Consider the following 17,498-nt stretch of genomic DNA (forward strand, 5'->3'; position numbering starts at 1 on the left):
GCCTCGCTATTTTTCACTAATTTAGGTAGAATGGATTTTTTAACGTCAAACATTAGTGCTAGGTTAGTGCTGGTTAGTGCCCAAATTTCAACGTTAGTGCTGTTCAAATAACGCCGGTATAACGAATTAATTAGCGTCAAGTTGGCCCCGCCTTTTTTCTCTAATTGAGATAGAATGGATTTTCTAACGCCAAACGTTAGTGCTACGATAGTGCTGGTTAATGCCCAAATTTCGCCGTTGGTGCTTTTCAAATAACGCTGTTGTAACAAAATTAATTAGCGTCAAGTTGGCCCCGCCTTTTTTCCATAATTGAGATAGAATGGATTTTCTAACGTCAAACATTAGTGCTACGTTAGTGCTGGTTAATGCCCAAATTTCACCGTTAGTGCTCTTCAAATAACGCCGTTATAACGAATTAATTAGCGTCAAGTTGGCCCCGCCTTTTTCCCTATTTGAGATAGAATGGATTTTCTAACGTCAAATGTTAGTGCTACGTTAGTGCTGGTTAGTGCCCAAATTTCAACGTTAGTGCTGTTCAAATAACGCCGTTATAACAAATTAATTAGTGTCAAGTTGGCCTCGCCTTTTTTCTCTAATTGAGATAGAATGGATTTTCTAACGTCAAACGTTAGTGCTAAGTTAGTGCTGGTTAGTGCCCAAATTTCGCCGTTAGTGCTCTTCAAATAACGCCGTTATAACAAAATTAATTAGCGTCAAGCTGGCCCCGCTTTTTTTCCTAATTGAGATAGAATGGATTTTCTAGTGCCAAACGTTTGTGCTACATTAGTGCTGGTTAGTGCCCAGATTTCACCATTAGTGCTCTTCAAATAACACCGTTATAACGAAATTAATTAGCGTCAAGCTGGCCTCGCTATTTTTCACTAATTTAGGTAGAATTTTTATATTTAATGCAAACAGTTTGTGCTTGATCGTTGGTGCTTGGTCGTGCTTCATTTTATCCGTTAGTGGTGTTGAAATTGCACGTCCATGAACTTTGCGTCTCCACTTAACGCATTAAGGATAAAATTAGTGTCAATCATTATTGCATCGTTAGTGCTACTTTGTGCAGCAACCTCTAGGGCTAACCTTAGTGCTTCGTTAGTGTACATGCTACAAGTAAAACAACTTTAGGGTTTCAAATTGGTGCTGGACTCACTTTAAGGACTATCGAAATAATTAGTGCCATTCGTTAGTGCAGAATTAGTGCTTCTTACTGCACTAACCACTTACGTTAGTGTTTCATTAGTGTAGGTTTTAGAGCCAAAGCAATGCTCCTCGCTGATCTCTCCATACTATGCATTAATGAAAAAATCGTGCCATTCTTTTGTGCATCGTTAGTGCTTTTAGGAAACACTAATAGTTTCGTAAATGCTTTACTACTCGTGTAGATATAGCCAATTATATGTCACGAAACTCCCTTAAGAAATACATGGGGAATTTTTCATTGCGTGAAATTCCCGGCAAATTCAAAAGCACTAATGACTTCTTCTAGTGCAATCGTTAGTGCTTCTTAGTGCACCATCCCCTAACCTTTGTTCTTCATCAGTGTCGCTGCAACAAGTGGAAAACCTATGTGGTCAGCGTGATCTTGATCCCTACTTTAAGCACTAACGAAGAAATCAGTGCTGTCAGTGCATCGTTAGGCTTCTGGAAAACACTGATTGTTTTGTGAATGCTTCACTATTAGTGTAGATGTAGCAAATTATAAGTTCCAAAACTCCCATATAAAATGCATGGACAATTTTCTAATTGCGTGAAATTCCCGCCAAATTCAAAAGCACTAATGACATCTTTTATTGTATTCGTTAGTGCATCGTTAGTGCTTCTTAGTGAACCAACCAATAACGTTATTGCTTTTTCAGTGTAGATGCTACAAGTAAAAAACTTTGGGGAGCTAAGTTCACGCTGCTTTCACTTCAAGCAGTAACGAAAAATCAGTGCCTTCATTAGTGCATCGATATTGCTTCTTAGTGCGCCAACCAATGACGTTAGTGCTTCATTAGTGTATTCTCTAGAGCCAAATCAATGATAGGGAGTAATTAACCTATAAGCCCCACTTTAAGCACTAACGGAGAAAATAGTGGAATTTCTTAGTGCATCGTTAGTGCTTCTTAAAACGCTAATAGTTTCGTTAGTACTTCGTTATTGTTGTAGATATAGCAATTTATTTGTCACGAAACTCCCAAAAGAAAAACGTTAATTTTTTTACTACTTAAATTCTCGCCAAGTTCAAAAGCAGTAATGATCTCTTCTAGTGCAATCGTTAGTGCATCGCTAGTGGTTGCTAGTGCACCAAGTCCGAACATTAGAGCCTCTCATTGTGAATGTTTTTGTAGGGAAGAGTGAGTGTAGTTAGCATCCCCTAAGTTTTATTTTATAGCGTCCATACTGTTGAAGCACTTATGTTGGGAGTTCTGCAATAAGACCTATTAACGAAGTAGTAACATTACAATACTCGTCGTCATTAGTGCTTTTAAATTTGGCCTTAATTTTACAAAATGAAAAATGCTATGTCCGTAAAATTAACCCCGCACGGTTCTCAAATGCTACTATTTTTTTTTTACATATTTACAGCTTCTTTAGTGCACATTAGTGCACTAACCACTTACCTTAGTACCATAGTACTTTAAAAGTTATTAATGAATAACTAGGGCAGTTCTAAGTTTAGATTTTTCAACTTTCGCACAATTTTATAGTAATTGTGCCACAAAAGTGGAACTAACACCAGCGGTTAGTGCATTGTTAGAGTTCTATGACACAGTAGGCCCTAAAGTTAGTGCTAGCATAATTTAGGAGTTATAAGTGCATAACTCACTCAGCACTAAATTTAAGTTTATCGAACTTTACAATAATTGTCTCGCAAAGGTAGAATAAACGTCGAATTTTTGTACATCGTTAGAACTCCAAAAAGTTCTAACGGTAGTGATATTTAATCTCTAAAGTTAGTGCTATCATAGTTTGGGAGTTATTGATGAATAACTCGTGCGGGGCTAACTTTAGATCTTTCAGTTTTTGTAGAATTTTACATTTATTGCCAGATAGAAACAAGATCAACAACATTAGTCAGTGTATTGTTGGACCTCCATTAAACAGTAAGCACTATTGTTAGTGTTGTCATAATTTAGGAGTTATTATTGAATTACACGGATGGTACAGTATTGAAACTTACTGAATTTTACACTAATTTTCCCATAAAGATAGGACAAACTCTAAAGATGAGTACATTGTTAGTGCTACATAAAACTCAAAACACTAATGTTAGTGCTATCATAGTTTAGGAGTTACCAATGAATAACAGAATTTGAAATTATCGAATTTTACTCTGTTTCACAAAGGTAGGACAAAACTGAAGGTTAGCGCATCCTTAGCAGTCAAAAAAGAAAAACAAAAAAACTAGGTACTAACGTTGTACTATCTCATTTTAGTGGTTGTTAATGAAGAACTCAAGCGAGGCTATTCATTTTACACTAATTTAGATTCACATTAGATTTTTCACTTACACAATTGTCCCACAAAAGTGGGACTAATACCAGGGCTTAGTGCATTTCTAGAGCTCTATAACACACTAAGCACTGTCGTTGTAATTTCATGAATACTTCAGGCAGGACTGAATTTAAATTAATCGAATTTTACTCTAATTGTTCCACAAAGGTGGATAACCACCAAAGCTTAGTGCACTGTTGGTGCTCCATAATACACTAATCACTAACGTCAATGCCATCACAGTTTAGGAGTTATCAATAAATAACTCGGCAGGGATAAAATCAGGTTTTTCAACTTTTACACAATCAGTGTAAAATTCAATAAATTTTAATTTAATTTCGTCCGAGTTATTCACTAATAACTCTTAAACTATATCGTTATCGTCAGTGCTTACTATGTTTAGAGCACTAATAAAACACTAATATTTAGCGATTACACTACCTTTTGATTGACAATTATTGTAAAATTCGATAAATTTAAATTTAGCCTCGCGCGAGTTATTCATTAATAAGTTCTAAATTGAGATAGCACTCACGTTAGTGTTGAGTTTATGGAGCACTAACCTCTGGTTTTGTCTCATTTCTGTCTGACAATTAGCGTAAAATTGTATAAAAATTGAAAGATTTAAAGTTAGCCCCGCCCGAGTTGTTCATTAATAACTTGTAAACTACGATAGCAGTAACGGTAATGTTTAGTATCTTTTGGAGCACTAACGATGCACTAACCTTTGACGTTTACTGCACCTGTATGGGACGATTATTGTAAAATTCGATAAAACTAAATTAGTCCCGAGCGAGTTATTCACTTATAATTCCTAAACTATGAGAGCACTAACGTCAGTGCTTGATGTTTCGGGAGGCAATAACGATGCACTAACTTTTGATGTTTATTCCACCTTTGTAGGACAATTATTGTAGCGTTCAATAAATTTCAATTTAGTCCCACGAGAGGTATTCACTAATAACTCCTAAACTCACATAGCACTAATGTTAGTGTTTAGTGAACGAAGCACTAACCATGTGAACTGTTTTGGTAGTAATTCAGATGCGTGCGAATCTAAATTTAGACAAATGGCATTTTCCAGTTTGTAAAATTCCCGCCAAATTTAAAAGCACTAATGAACATATATAGTGTAATGGTAACTATTACATTAGGAGGTTTTATTGCAGAACTCCTAATATTAGTGCTCCAATTGTATGGATGCTAAAAGGTGAAACTTGGGGGAAGCTAACTATACGCTAGGACTAGCCCCTCCGCACAAAAGCATTCACGACAAGAAGCACTAGTTTTCGGAATTGGTGCACTAGAAAACACAAACGATTACACTAAAAGAGATCATTACTACTTTTGAATTTGGTGATAATTTGACTCAATGAAAAATTCCCGATGTATTTTTTATGGGAGTTTCATGATATAATTTGCCATTCTACACTAGCTACTAGTGAAGCACTAACGAAACTAAAAGCACGACCGATGCACTGCGTTTCATCGTTAGTGCTTTCTCGGGAAACTAACATGTATTTAGACCTCCCAAAGTTTTTCCTTCTGGCATTCAAACTATTGAACAATTAATGTTGGGAGTTAATGCTTCAAGAAGCACTAACGAAGCATTAACGATTTTACTAGAAGAGATTATTAGTGCATTTGAATTTGGTGGAAGTTTGAGACAATAAAAGTTTGCCCATGTATTTCTTATGGGAACTTTGAGACATAAAATTGGCCGTATCTACAGTAATAGCACAGCACTAATGAAACTATTAGAGTTTTCTAGAAGTACTAACGATGCACTATCGATTTCACTAGGTTTCATCGTTAGTGCTTTCTTAAGGGTTAACGCTTTTCTCTTCTAGCGTCCAACCTATTGAAGCATTAATGTTGGGAGTTGGTGCTCTAAGAAGCACTAACGAAGCAATAACATTTGCACTAAAAGAGATCATCAGTGCTTTTGAATTTGACCAAAATTTGAGCCAATGAAAAATTTCCCAATGTATTTCTTATGGGAGTTTCGTGACATGCAATTGGCCATATCTACTCTAATAGTGAAGTACTAGCGAAACTATTAGTGTTTCCTAGAAGCACCAACGATGCAATAACGAATGGCGCTAATTTTTTCGTTAGTGTTTGAAATGGCGACCAGAGTGTAATTACATACTATCATGTTTTGGCTTTAGAGCCTCCACTAATGAAACACTAACGTTAAGAGTTTGTGCACTAAAAAACAGGAACAATCCACTAACGAATGGCACTACCTTTTTGTTAGTGCTAGAAGTGGGGCAGAAGGTTTTGGCCCCACTAATCCCTACAATTGTTTTGGTTCTAGAGCTTACACTCATAAGCACTTACGTTAGTGTTTGGTGCATTAATAAGCACTAACGATGCACTACAAACGGCAGTATTTTTTCGTTTGTGCTTGAAGTGGGGGCAATGTCAACTTGGTCCCAAAGGGTTTTTACTTGTAGCACCTACATACACCAATGAGCACTAACGTTTGGGGTTGCTGTACAAAGAAGCACTAACGATGAACTAACGATTACACAAAAGGAGATCATTAGCGCTCTTGAATTTGGCGGGAATTTGTCGCAATCAGAAATTGTCCATAACTACACTAATAATGCAGTACTAACGAAACTATCAGAGATTTCAAGAAACACTAACGATGCACTAACGAATGACAATAATTTATTCGTTAGTGCTTAAATGGGAGGCTAAGTTTACGCTGGCCCTCCAAATATGTTTTACTTGTAGCACCTACACTAATGAACAACTAACGTTAGGTGTTGATGCACCAAAACGCACCAATGATGTACTAATGATCGCATTAGAACAGAGCATTAGTGCTCTCGAATTTGGCGGGAGTTTGACGCAATCAGAAATTACCCATGTATTTCTTATGGAAGTTTCGTGACATGAAATTAGCCATAACCTCACTAATAGTGAGCACTAACGAAAATATCACAGTTTTCTAGAAGCATTAACGATGCACTAACGAATGTCATTAATTTCTTCGTTAGTTCCTAAAATGGGGGCCAAGTTCACGCTAGCCCTCCACAGGTGCTTTACTTGTACAACCAACACTAATGAAGAACTAACATTAGGGGTTCGTGCACTAAGAAGCACTAACGATTGCACTAAAATAGATCATAAGTGCTTTTGAATTTACCGGGAATTTGACGCAATGAAAAATTACTCACGTATTTCTTTAGGGAAGTTTCCTGAAATGTGATTCCCATAACTACACTAATATTGAAACATTAACGAAACGATTAGTATTTTCTAAACGCACTGACGGTGCATTAACGAATGACTAATTATTCAGCTAGTGCTTGAAGTGGAGGCCAACGTGAAGTTGGAGCCATGAAGGTTTTCGTTTACTTGTAGCATGTACACTAATGAAGAACTAACGTTAGGGGTTGTACACTAAGATGAACCAACGATTGACACTAATTTTATTGTTAATGCCTCAGGTGGAGGCCAAGTTCACTGACGTGAAATTTCACCACAACTATAGAACATATGGAAGCACGACCAAGTTCTAACATAGCACAAACGCTTGGAATTATAAAAATTCTACCTCAAATAAGGAACAAAACCGGACCAACTTAACGTTAATTAATTTCGTTATAACGGCGTTATTTCAACAGCACTAACGATTAAATTTGAACATTAACCAGCTCTAAAGTAGCACTGACGTTTGGCATTAGAAAATCCATTCTATCTCAATTAGAGAAAAAGGTGGGGCCAACTTGACGCTAATTAATTCGCTATAACGACGTTATTCTTGGGCACTAAACCAGCACTAACGTTTCACATTAGAATATCCATTCTATTTCAATTAGGGAAAAAAGGCGGGGAAAACTTGACGCTTATTAATTCGTTATATCGGCGTTATTTGAACAGCACTAACGGTGAAATGTGGGCACTAACCAAGACTAACGTTTGACATTAGAAAATCCATTCTATCTCAATTAGAAGAAAGCGGGGCCAACTTGACGCTAATTAATTCGTTGTAACAGCGTCATTTGAACAACACTAACGTTGAAATTTGGCCACTAACCAGCACTAACGTAGCACGTACGTTTGACGTTAGAAAATCCATTCTATCTCAATTAGGGAAAAAAGGCGGCGCCAATTTGACACTAATTAATTTCGTTATAACGGCGTTATTTGAACAGCACTAATGGTGAAATTTGGGCACTAACCAGTACTAACGTAGCATTAACGTTTGACGTCAGAAAATCCATTCTATCTCAATTAGGAAAAAAAGGCGGGGCCAACTTGACGCTAATTAATTCGTTATAACGGTGTTATTTGAACAGCACTAACGGTGAAATTTGGGCACTAACCAGCACTAACGTTTGACGTTAGAAAATCCATTCTATCTCAATTAGGGAAAAAAGGCGGGGCCAACTTGACGCTAATTAATTCGTTATAACGGCGTTATTTGAACAGCACTAACGGTGAAATTTGGGCACTAACCAACACTAACGTAGCGCTAATGTTTGACGTTACAAAATCCATTCTATCTCAATTAGGGAAAAAAGCGGGGCCAGCTTGACGGTAATTAATTTTGTTATAACAGCGTTATTTGAAGAGCACTAACGGCGAAATTTGGGAACTAACCAGCACTAACGTTTGACGTTAGAAAATCCATTATATCTCAATTAGGGAAAAAAGCGGGGCCAACTTGACGCTAATTAATTCGTTATAACGGCGTTATGTGAACAGCACTAACGTCGAAATTTGGGCACTAACCAGCACTAATGTTTGACGTTAAAAAATCCATTCTATCTCAATTATGGAAAGAAGGCGGGGCCAACTTGACGCCAATTAATTCGTTATAACGGCGTTATGTGAACAGCACTAACGGTGAAATTTGGACACTAACCAGCACTAACGTAGCACTAATGTTTGACGTTAAAAAATCCATTCTATATCAATTATGGAAAAAAGGCGGGGCCAACTTGACGCTAATTAATTCGTTATAACGGCGTTATGTGAACAGCACTAACGTCGAAATTTGGGCACTAACCAGCACTAATGTTTGACGTTAAAAAATCCATTCTATCTCAATTATGGAAAGAAGGCGGGGCCAACTTGACGCCAATTAATTCGTTATAACGGCGTTATTTGAAGAGCACTAACGTCGAAATTTGGGCACTAACCAGCACTAACGTAGCACAAACGTTTGACGTTAGAAAATCCATTCTATCTCAATTAGGGGGAAAAGGCGGGGCCAGCTTGACGCTAATTTATTTTGTTATAACGGCGTTATTTGAAGAGCACTAACGGCGAAATTTGGGCACTAACCAGCACTAACGTACCACTAACGTTTGACGTTAGGAAATCCATTCTATCTCAATTAGGGAAAAAAGGCGGGGCCAACTTGGCGCTAATTAATTCGTTATACCGGCGTTACTTGAATAGCACTAACGCTCAAATTTGGGCACTAACCTGCACTAACATAGCACTAATGTTTGACGTTAAAAAATCTATTCTATCTCAATTAGGGGGAAAAGGCGGGGCCAACTTGACGCTAATTAATTCGTTATAACGGCGTTATTTGAACAGCACTAACGTTGAAATTTGGGCACTTACCAGCACTAACGTAGCACTAACATTTGACGTTAGAAAATGCATTCTATCTCAATTAGGGAAAAAAGGCGGGGCCAACTTGACGCTAATTAATTCGTTATACCGGCGTTATTTGAATAGCACTAACGCTCAAATTTGGGCACTAACCTGCACTAACATAGCACTAACGTTTCCGATTAGAGAGTCCATTCTATCTCAATTAGTCAAAAAAAGCGGGGCCAACTTGACGCTAATTAATTTGGTTATAACGGTGTTATTTGAAGAGCACTAACGGCGAAATTTGGGCACTAACCAGCACTAACGTAGCACTAACGTTTGACGTTATAAAATCCATTCTATCTGAATTAAGGAAAAAAGCGGGGCCAACTTGACGTCAAGTTGGCCCCGAAATTTAAATTGTTTATAACTTTGTTCTTTTGATTGCACAAACGCTGAAATTTGGGCACTAACCAGCACTAACGTAGCACAAACGAATAGCATTATTTATTTTTCTCCGTCCGAAAGTGGTGGGGCCAACTTGATACTAATCACTATATGTCTACACAACCAACACTGATATGAGAAGTGAAGATCAATATGGTGCAGTGAAGTTCCCAGAATTTGAACTTGAATTTGTTTTAATGCGTTCACACAAATTTGACTTAGGTCATGAACTTAGCAGCGGGGCGGATGCAGCAGACAGAGATCTTGAGGGAAGGGGGCCTTTATCCAGCAGTTGGTAGAAAACGGCTGATATGATTATATATTTATTCATTGTTTTGGCCCCCCCAATATTTTCTTCAAGTCGGCGCCTATGACACTATGTATGCAGCGTTGCCATTTGCCGATTTTCAAATCGTTATTCAATTGTTTTTAGCGGAAATGACTGTTGAAAATCTTAGTGTATCTTATAATTGTTTAATACACATCTACAATTTGTCTACACATTCAAAAACTGCCAAAAAAAGTGTGTTCTAAAATTATCGTATATTCACCTATTACCGCAAGGGCATTATCGTATATTGCATATCGTATGGTTGGCAAGCTTGGTCATAGTATCAACTTCTTGATGGTTAGTTACACAAAAGTTATGAACCATTGAACCCATCACGGAATAACATTATTGGCGATGACTTTACGGCTAACACGAATAATTTTAGAAATGGAACAGCATCGATATCTCGATCATCATAGCTATACACACGTCGTGGGTCGAATTTTACTATTGTCATTATAAGAATTTATAGACTTATCGTATATTTTGTAACTGTTTTGGATAGTTCGGCGTCCCGTTATATATACTAATGCGTCCCTCTTCGGCGTATTTCGGGACACTGAAAGTTTTCTTAAATTTCGGGACAGGGAGCAACTTGAAACTGAGGTGAAAACCGCACTGCCAAAATTTATGTTTATTCTCTACATACAAAGTAACAGTATTATTGTTGAAATTTGCACCTATAATCATTTAGAAGATATAAAACTTTAAATATTGAATGTAAACTCACCATTCATTTTGCTGTGTTGGGTTGGAAGATTTTGGACAATTACGGTTGTGTAGAAATAAAAAATAAAAGCATTGTTACATCAACTTTTTTTAGTTGTAATTGTTGATTTTTTAAACAAATAAATTAGATGACTTCGTTAGATAAAAAGTTTAAGATTTGTTGTTTTAAAAATAAAATAAAAAGAAAATACACATACAAAACTATGGCACGAACTCGTTAGCAATCTACAAGATAAAAAAGCAAAGGTGCATTTCAAATTAGTTACAAACATTTCCACTAGTCATTGCACAAGGATAATAAAGAAAAAAAAATGCAAGAACCAGTGTACGTAGTTTGAGGGAAATTTCTCCAATCTAGGGAAATTTCGTAGATAAATTTAACAAAAGGAGAGAAAAGGAAATTTTTCCATAAAAAGTGAAAAATCTAGGAAAATTCTCGCGCTATTTGAGCAATATGAATGTCTAACTTTTCCTTTTTCTTCAGAAATAAACCAATATAATATATAAATAGTAGGGGCCGCGGAGGCTCAGTGATAGTGTTCACCTCTGGTCGATGGGATCTTTGGTTCGATCCCAGCTCATGCCACGTGAACTTTGTGGTGGAGAAACACTGTGTGCGTGGGTTTCCTTGGGGTTCTCCCCAGGGGCGTCATTGTGCAGTCGCTTGGCACAAATATATTTCTATTCTGGATACCAGTATGGAACTTGGCACATTTATTAATTATAACATGGCAAATGAAAATCCGCCGGGACACAAAACCGATGACCACCCCGTCGGACAGAATTCAAGATTGCGTCCAAAATCGCGGCAGAAACTGAAAATACTCCAATTTTGCCGTTCTTCGGGCCAGTTTATATGTTCATTGGCATGCTAAATTCAAATAACGCGCTTTAAAAAATATTAAAGTAATATGTTTACAAATATAAAGAATTATGGCATATTTACATCCATTTTAATGCAAAATTAAACATGCTATTTACTGTAATAACAACGAAATAGTCGTTTTTAAAATTTTGAATGACGTGTTCAGACCTTATAAGTAAATCCAATGGTATTATTGTAGTTAAGTGTTAACTATGTGTTTTTAAGTAATCTCATGTTGTTTAAGTAATCTCAGTAATCTCATGGACTGATATATTAGTTGATGCTAGAGTAACATCAACTGGACGAGATGAATCGCTTGTATTGTGCTCTCATGTCAAGCGCGTTCGCTATGCTTACCAAGTAACAGTGGCTGCACTATACATTTTGAAAACAGAAGCATACGAAGCATATAAAATATATCAATGTCTCTGAAGGAATGTCATATTTAGATTTTAACGAATGGTGTAATCTACGCAATGAAGGATCTCCGCAATTTATTTTCTGGTCAATAACTATGGAGCTACAGATTCTATTGCTCTCTTTCTTACAAAGTGTGCGTGAAGGAAATTTTGTACAATTCAAAACTATTCTGGAAGATATATGTCCCTGAATGTTTGTTTTAGATCACACAAACTATGCCCGCTGGTTGCCAGTTTTCATCAAAACACTGAAAGAACTGGAGATGCGCCATCCGTTTACATATAAAGAATTCATGAAAGGCAAATTTCAACAATGACCATTTGCATGAGCAAAATAACAAACAAGTTAAAGGAATTGGTGGAGCAATAGGACTTTTTGACAAACCTGCTCCACTTTTGAAATGGATGGTTGCAGGGCCAGATATTGTAAAAATGATATCTGACTTTGAAGAACAATTTTCAGTTTTCGATGGTGAAGAAGATGCAGGTGATGAAAATGACGTACAGCATAAGGAAAGCAGCAAAGCTTTAGAAAAGAGATATAAGGAACACGTTTTAAATGTTGTAGCTTCCTTTAGAAACTATGGTAACCCATTTGAAGAAGATATATTAACAACAGCAGTTAGCAAAATATGTGCAACAAAAGATGAAGAGAAGTCGATCAGAGAAGCCAGGAATCTTGGAAGATGTCTGTATGATTTTTTTTTTTTTTTTTTTTACAAGAGAGGTTGATTGAAGGGAAAACATCAATTCATACAGTAATTAAAAGGTGTAATTTAGTGTCATTTATAACAGAATGACAAAGGGGAAATCTAAACTTCAAATGCAAACAACAGTCCTTAGAAAGGACGCAAATATATTATGCAAATTGTATGTGGCGAATCAGACTAGGCAACCTGACGTTACATTTTTTTCTCACGAAACTCACCCATATCCTCCCTCTATTAGCGATTTCGGCAAACTTCGCAAACCATCAAGAAAGTCTGATATTATTACCTGTTTATCTTCAGATGTTTGTGAGAATCATGACAGTGAGTGTAGTATTTCATTTTGTTCGGCTATTGTTATAGATGGTGCTGCCCTTATACATTATCTTACTCCAGGTTCATCTAAAACATTTGGAGAATTTGCAACCAAAATATTTCGATCTGGCGTAGAATCTCACCTGCAGAAATTTGATAGTTGATATAGTATTTGACAGATACTTGGCAAGAAGTCGTAAGGCTGACACTCGTTTGAAACGAGGTTCTGGAGAAAAAATGTTAATCAAAAGAACAACACCATTCCCAAGGGTATTTAGGAAATTTTTGCAAGTTGATGAAAATAAAAAGCAACTTTTCCACTTACTTGCTTCTGAAATTGAATCACTGGATGTTGGTTGTAAGGTTGTTATTTGCACTGATGAAGACCTCATAATTTGCGTAGGATCCTAGCATAACAACAACCAACTGTCTCCTTGTTCACATGAAGAAGCAGATACAACAATTCTTCTACATATGAAAGATGCAGTTTTATGTGGCCACAAAAATGTTGTAATTTCAACAGTAGATTCAGATGTAATAATAATTGCTGCAGCGGCCCTGAAGGAGTTGCAGGCTCTCGATTTGCAGAACTTGTACTTTATTTACGGTGTTGGGAAAAACAGAAAACAGTTTTCACTCTGTGAAATGTTACAAAATTTATGTCCTGAAACTTGTGAAGCATTGCTGTTTTTTCATGCTTACACGGGTTGTGACACAGTATCTTCTTTTCATGGGGTTAATAAAACTAAAGCTTGGAATGTGTGGAAGACACTGACAGAACTAACGGACGTCTTTATTCGATTGTCTATCTCATTCATTTTATCTGATGATGATTTTGATATGACACAGTATTTTATAGTGCTTCTGTATGACACAATCAGCGCAACAAAAATAGTCAATGAATGCAGAAGGATACTTTTCACACAGAAGAATAGATCCCTTGAAAATATACTACTGGAGATGCATTAAGATATCACTTGAAAAGAACAATGTTTCAAGCCAATGTTTGGAGACAGTGTCTACAGCGTCAGCCTGACATTCCTGATGTTACCGACTGGGAATGGAAAGTCTCAGAGTCCCCACCATGGCTTACACCATTATGGACAGTTCTTCCAGAAGTATCAATGAAATGTTCGGAATTAACCTGCTGCCACTGCAAAACAATGTGTATGAACAAATGCAAATGTCAAAGCTTGAACATGCAGTGTACCGCCTTATGCTCTTGTGATGGACAATGTATACAGTGAGTGAGTTATTGATAGATGAGACTTAGACAAGCATTCCATCTCTAGTACAGAACGATTAAAATATAGTACTCTTTAAAATTGTTCGCAATTTCTTTTAAAAAAAGAAAGGAAGGAAGGAATATTCATTAAGGTTACATTCTCATTTTAGCAATTTTCGAAACAAAAAAGAATAGATTTGATACACACTTTTGTACATATAATTTTATTTTCAATATTCTACTTGATGATGATGATGATGCATGTTATGTCCGAAGGCAGGTAGTTGGCCCGAAGGTCCCTGGGCAAGGTGAACCCATGGTGGTCTTGCCATTGCCTTCCATGAGATGATGATGACGTTCTAAGGGCGGCTCCTACAGTTTAACGAAGGATTCGAACCACTTGTGTCCCCACCGGGAATCGCACTCGGAACCCCTTGATTGCAAGGCGAAAAGTGGAGCCACTCATCCACCAGGGACACTATATTCTATCTTAACATGCAATAATTCAACGTAATAATTTAGTAAATGCTCCCATATTATTTAATTTTACTCCCTTTACTTTCTATTTATCACCCTACTGCCAAAGAACTTAATTGCAATCATTATCCCTCTCCCCTCCTTTTATAGAAGCACCTATGACTTGTGTCCCGGTGGTTTTTTATTGCGTATTACCATCTAAATAACTGTGCCAAATTTTATTCTGGTATCCAGAAAAGAAATATTCTTATTGAAATTTGTATCAAGCGACTGCACTATGGATGGATTCGTGGTGTGTTTTGTATTTAAAAAAAAATGAAGGAAAAGTAAGAAAAAAGAAAGAAAAAGCAAATGAAGAAAACAAATTTGGTTGATACTTGCTTTAATATAGCTAAATTAATCTCATCATATAACTTCTATTATAGGAACTGGTCACTCAACACCTTAGGGGAAATTTGATACGAAAAAGGAAAATTTTGTCACTCGAGGGAAATTTTTTTAAAAAAACTACTAACACTGAGTATGATCCTCTTAAGAGGTCGAAAGAAAAGAATGTTTTTACGCACTGAATGGCAAAAGGTTTAGGGTACGTACAGAGGCTGACATACATGTTTACTATTTCTATAATTTCTATAGGTATGCAAAGAAAGTAGGCAGAGATATAACTGGTACAAAATAAAGTTGAGTCTTCTACCAAACATATAAACTCATGAAAAGCAACTGATACTTATTTCCACTGCTAGAAAGAACGAAAATAGTTTATTTACATCTGGACATAAGTATTCGAACAGTGAACAGATAGTATTTATCACCCCCTTTCTATGAATTACTGCCGATAGTCTTTCGGACATTGACTGTACATGTTTTTTGCTGACAGAGTTCATATTTCTCCACTCTCTTTGAATAAGTTCTTTCGGATGGTTCTTACTTCTGATGTTATGTTTTCTAACACGCTCTTTAAGTTTAAAAACATCTTTGTTTTACGTCCACGATTATGCCGGCAAGGCTAAAGGAGACGGTGATGAGAAATGAATGAAATGGTGGAAGAAAGAAAGTGGGAGAACATCGAGGAAACCCACGCACACGGTGTTTGTCCACCAGAAAGTTCACTTGACGGGGACTGGATCGAACCCGGACCCCAAGCACCATAGGCACCGACTTTGGGGGGGGCAGGACACTTTTGGACCCCCAATAATTAGAGGTGGGGTCCTAGCCCCTCCAATGTAATCCGGCCGAGGAAGAATTAACAAAGAGGAGCAAGAATTTCTGTTATAAACTTCGTCATTCCTTTAATTCAACGTTAGGAATAGCCTTCTAGGAATGGGTACGAGTCGAGCTAAAACTCGACTCGACTCGAATTCGAATCGAGTTCCGAGTCGAGTCAAACGTAATTTTCTCGAGTCGAATTCCGAACCGAGTCGCTGTTTTTTAGGTCGAGTTTCAAGTTGAATCGAGTTTGAGAAATGGCTCGCTCGTTCAGCTCGTTTTAACTCGTTTAAAATCATGGCATGATTAGAATGGAAAGCGAACGCCATGAAAAATGTAAGCGATAAAGTGGAATACTTTTAGTATTGTTCACGAGAGGGGACACTGCTTGTATCTCGTTTTGTCTCGATAACGAGACGACAAAGGATTTTATAACGAGGCCTCAAATGTCGTGAGCACCAATTTAAGTATATACTTTAGTTCTTACCATCAAGGCTGAGACCTGCACGGTCGAAAATTTGACCCCAAACAGAACCTCAACCCGGGTAGTGATGTAAACTTGCTCGGCTCAGTTCAACGGAGCGAAATACTCGAGCCGGCATGGTTGGGATGAGCCATCGATTCGCCCCAACTGAGCTATCAGCTCTGTTCGTCTCGGTTTGGGTGAGCCATCGGCTTAGATCGGCTCACCCAGGCCGACAACCCTAAGCCCGAGCCGAGCAGTTTTGAACATGTTTGGCCAGCGCTCTATAACTTTTCACAATATTTGCCTTAGCCAAATCCTTGCTTCTCCGGAACTCAAATCCAGAATCTGGTGAACAATGGCCAAGCCTCCTGCACTGTAGACTTCACGACTACCGAGGTCGGCAGTCAATTAGTTTTTAATATTCAGATAGAAACCACCTATCTTTCGTGTTTATACACGGTGTTGTAATAATAATAATAATAATAATAATAATAATAATAATAATAATAATAATAATAATAATAATAATAATAATAATAATAATTTGTAATAACAGTAGTATCATTGATAATAATTACACTGTCTATGTAGGATAGTTGAAGAGAGTACTTGAAAGTACGTAAAGTTTAGCTCCATTTGGCTCGTTCTGGCTCGACTCGACTCGAAACTCGACCTGAATTCGAGTCGAGTTGGAAAAAATTTTTCGAGCCGAGTTCTCGAGTCTAGCTTAAATATGTCTGTTTCGAGCCGAGTCGAGTTTCAAAGAAAACTCGCTCGAAGTCGCTCGTGGCCATCTCTATAGCCTTCTTATTCGATGGAAAAGGCGTTTTTCAGACTGGTGTTGAATAGAGCACTGAAGTTTCAATCAACACTCTGGCAAAACTGACCTGATAAGTGAAGATCAATGCAATGTGAATTTTGCAGCGGAGTAGCGGATCGAGATTTGGGGGGGGGGAGTTAATTGAAAACGGTTGAATATGATGATGATATATTTATTCATTGCTTGGACCCCCCAATATTTTCTTCAAGTCGGCGCCTATGCCAAGCACCAGAGGTGAACGCTCCACTACTGAGTCACCGCAGCCCTCATCTTCAAGTTCATTCCAGATGTTTTCTATACGATGTAAATCTGGTGACTGCGGCGGTGTCTTCAAAGTGTGGGGAGTGTTGTACACGATCCAATGCCTCAAATTTCCATATTATGCTTTGGATCATTGTCCTGCCGGAAGTAATAATCATTTCCCAATCTCACCCTCTCTG

Source organism: Thermobia domestica, chromosome 9 (genome assembly GCF_964235325.1).
Source record: "Thermobia domestica chromosome 9, izTheDome1.hap1.1, whole genome shotgun sequence".
Taxonomy (NCBI): domain Eukaryota; kingdom Metazoa; phylum Arthropoda; class Insecta; order Zygentoma; family Lepismatidae; genus Thermobia; species Thermobia domestica.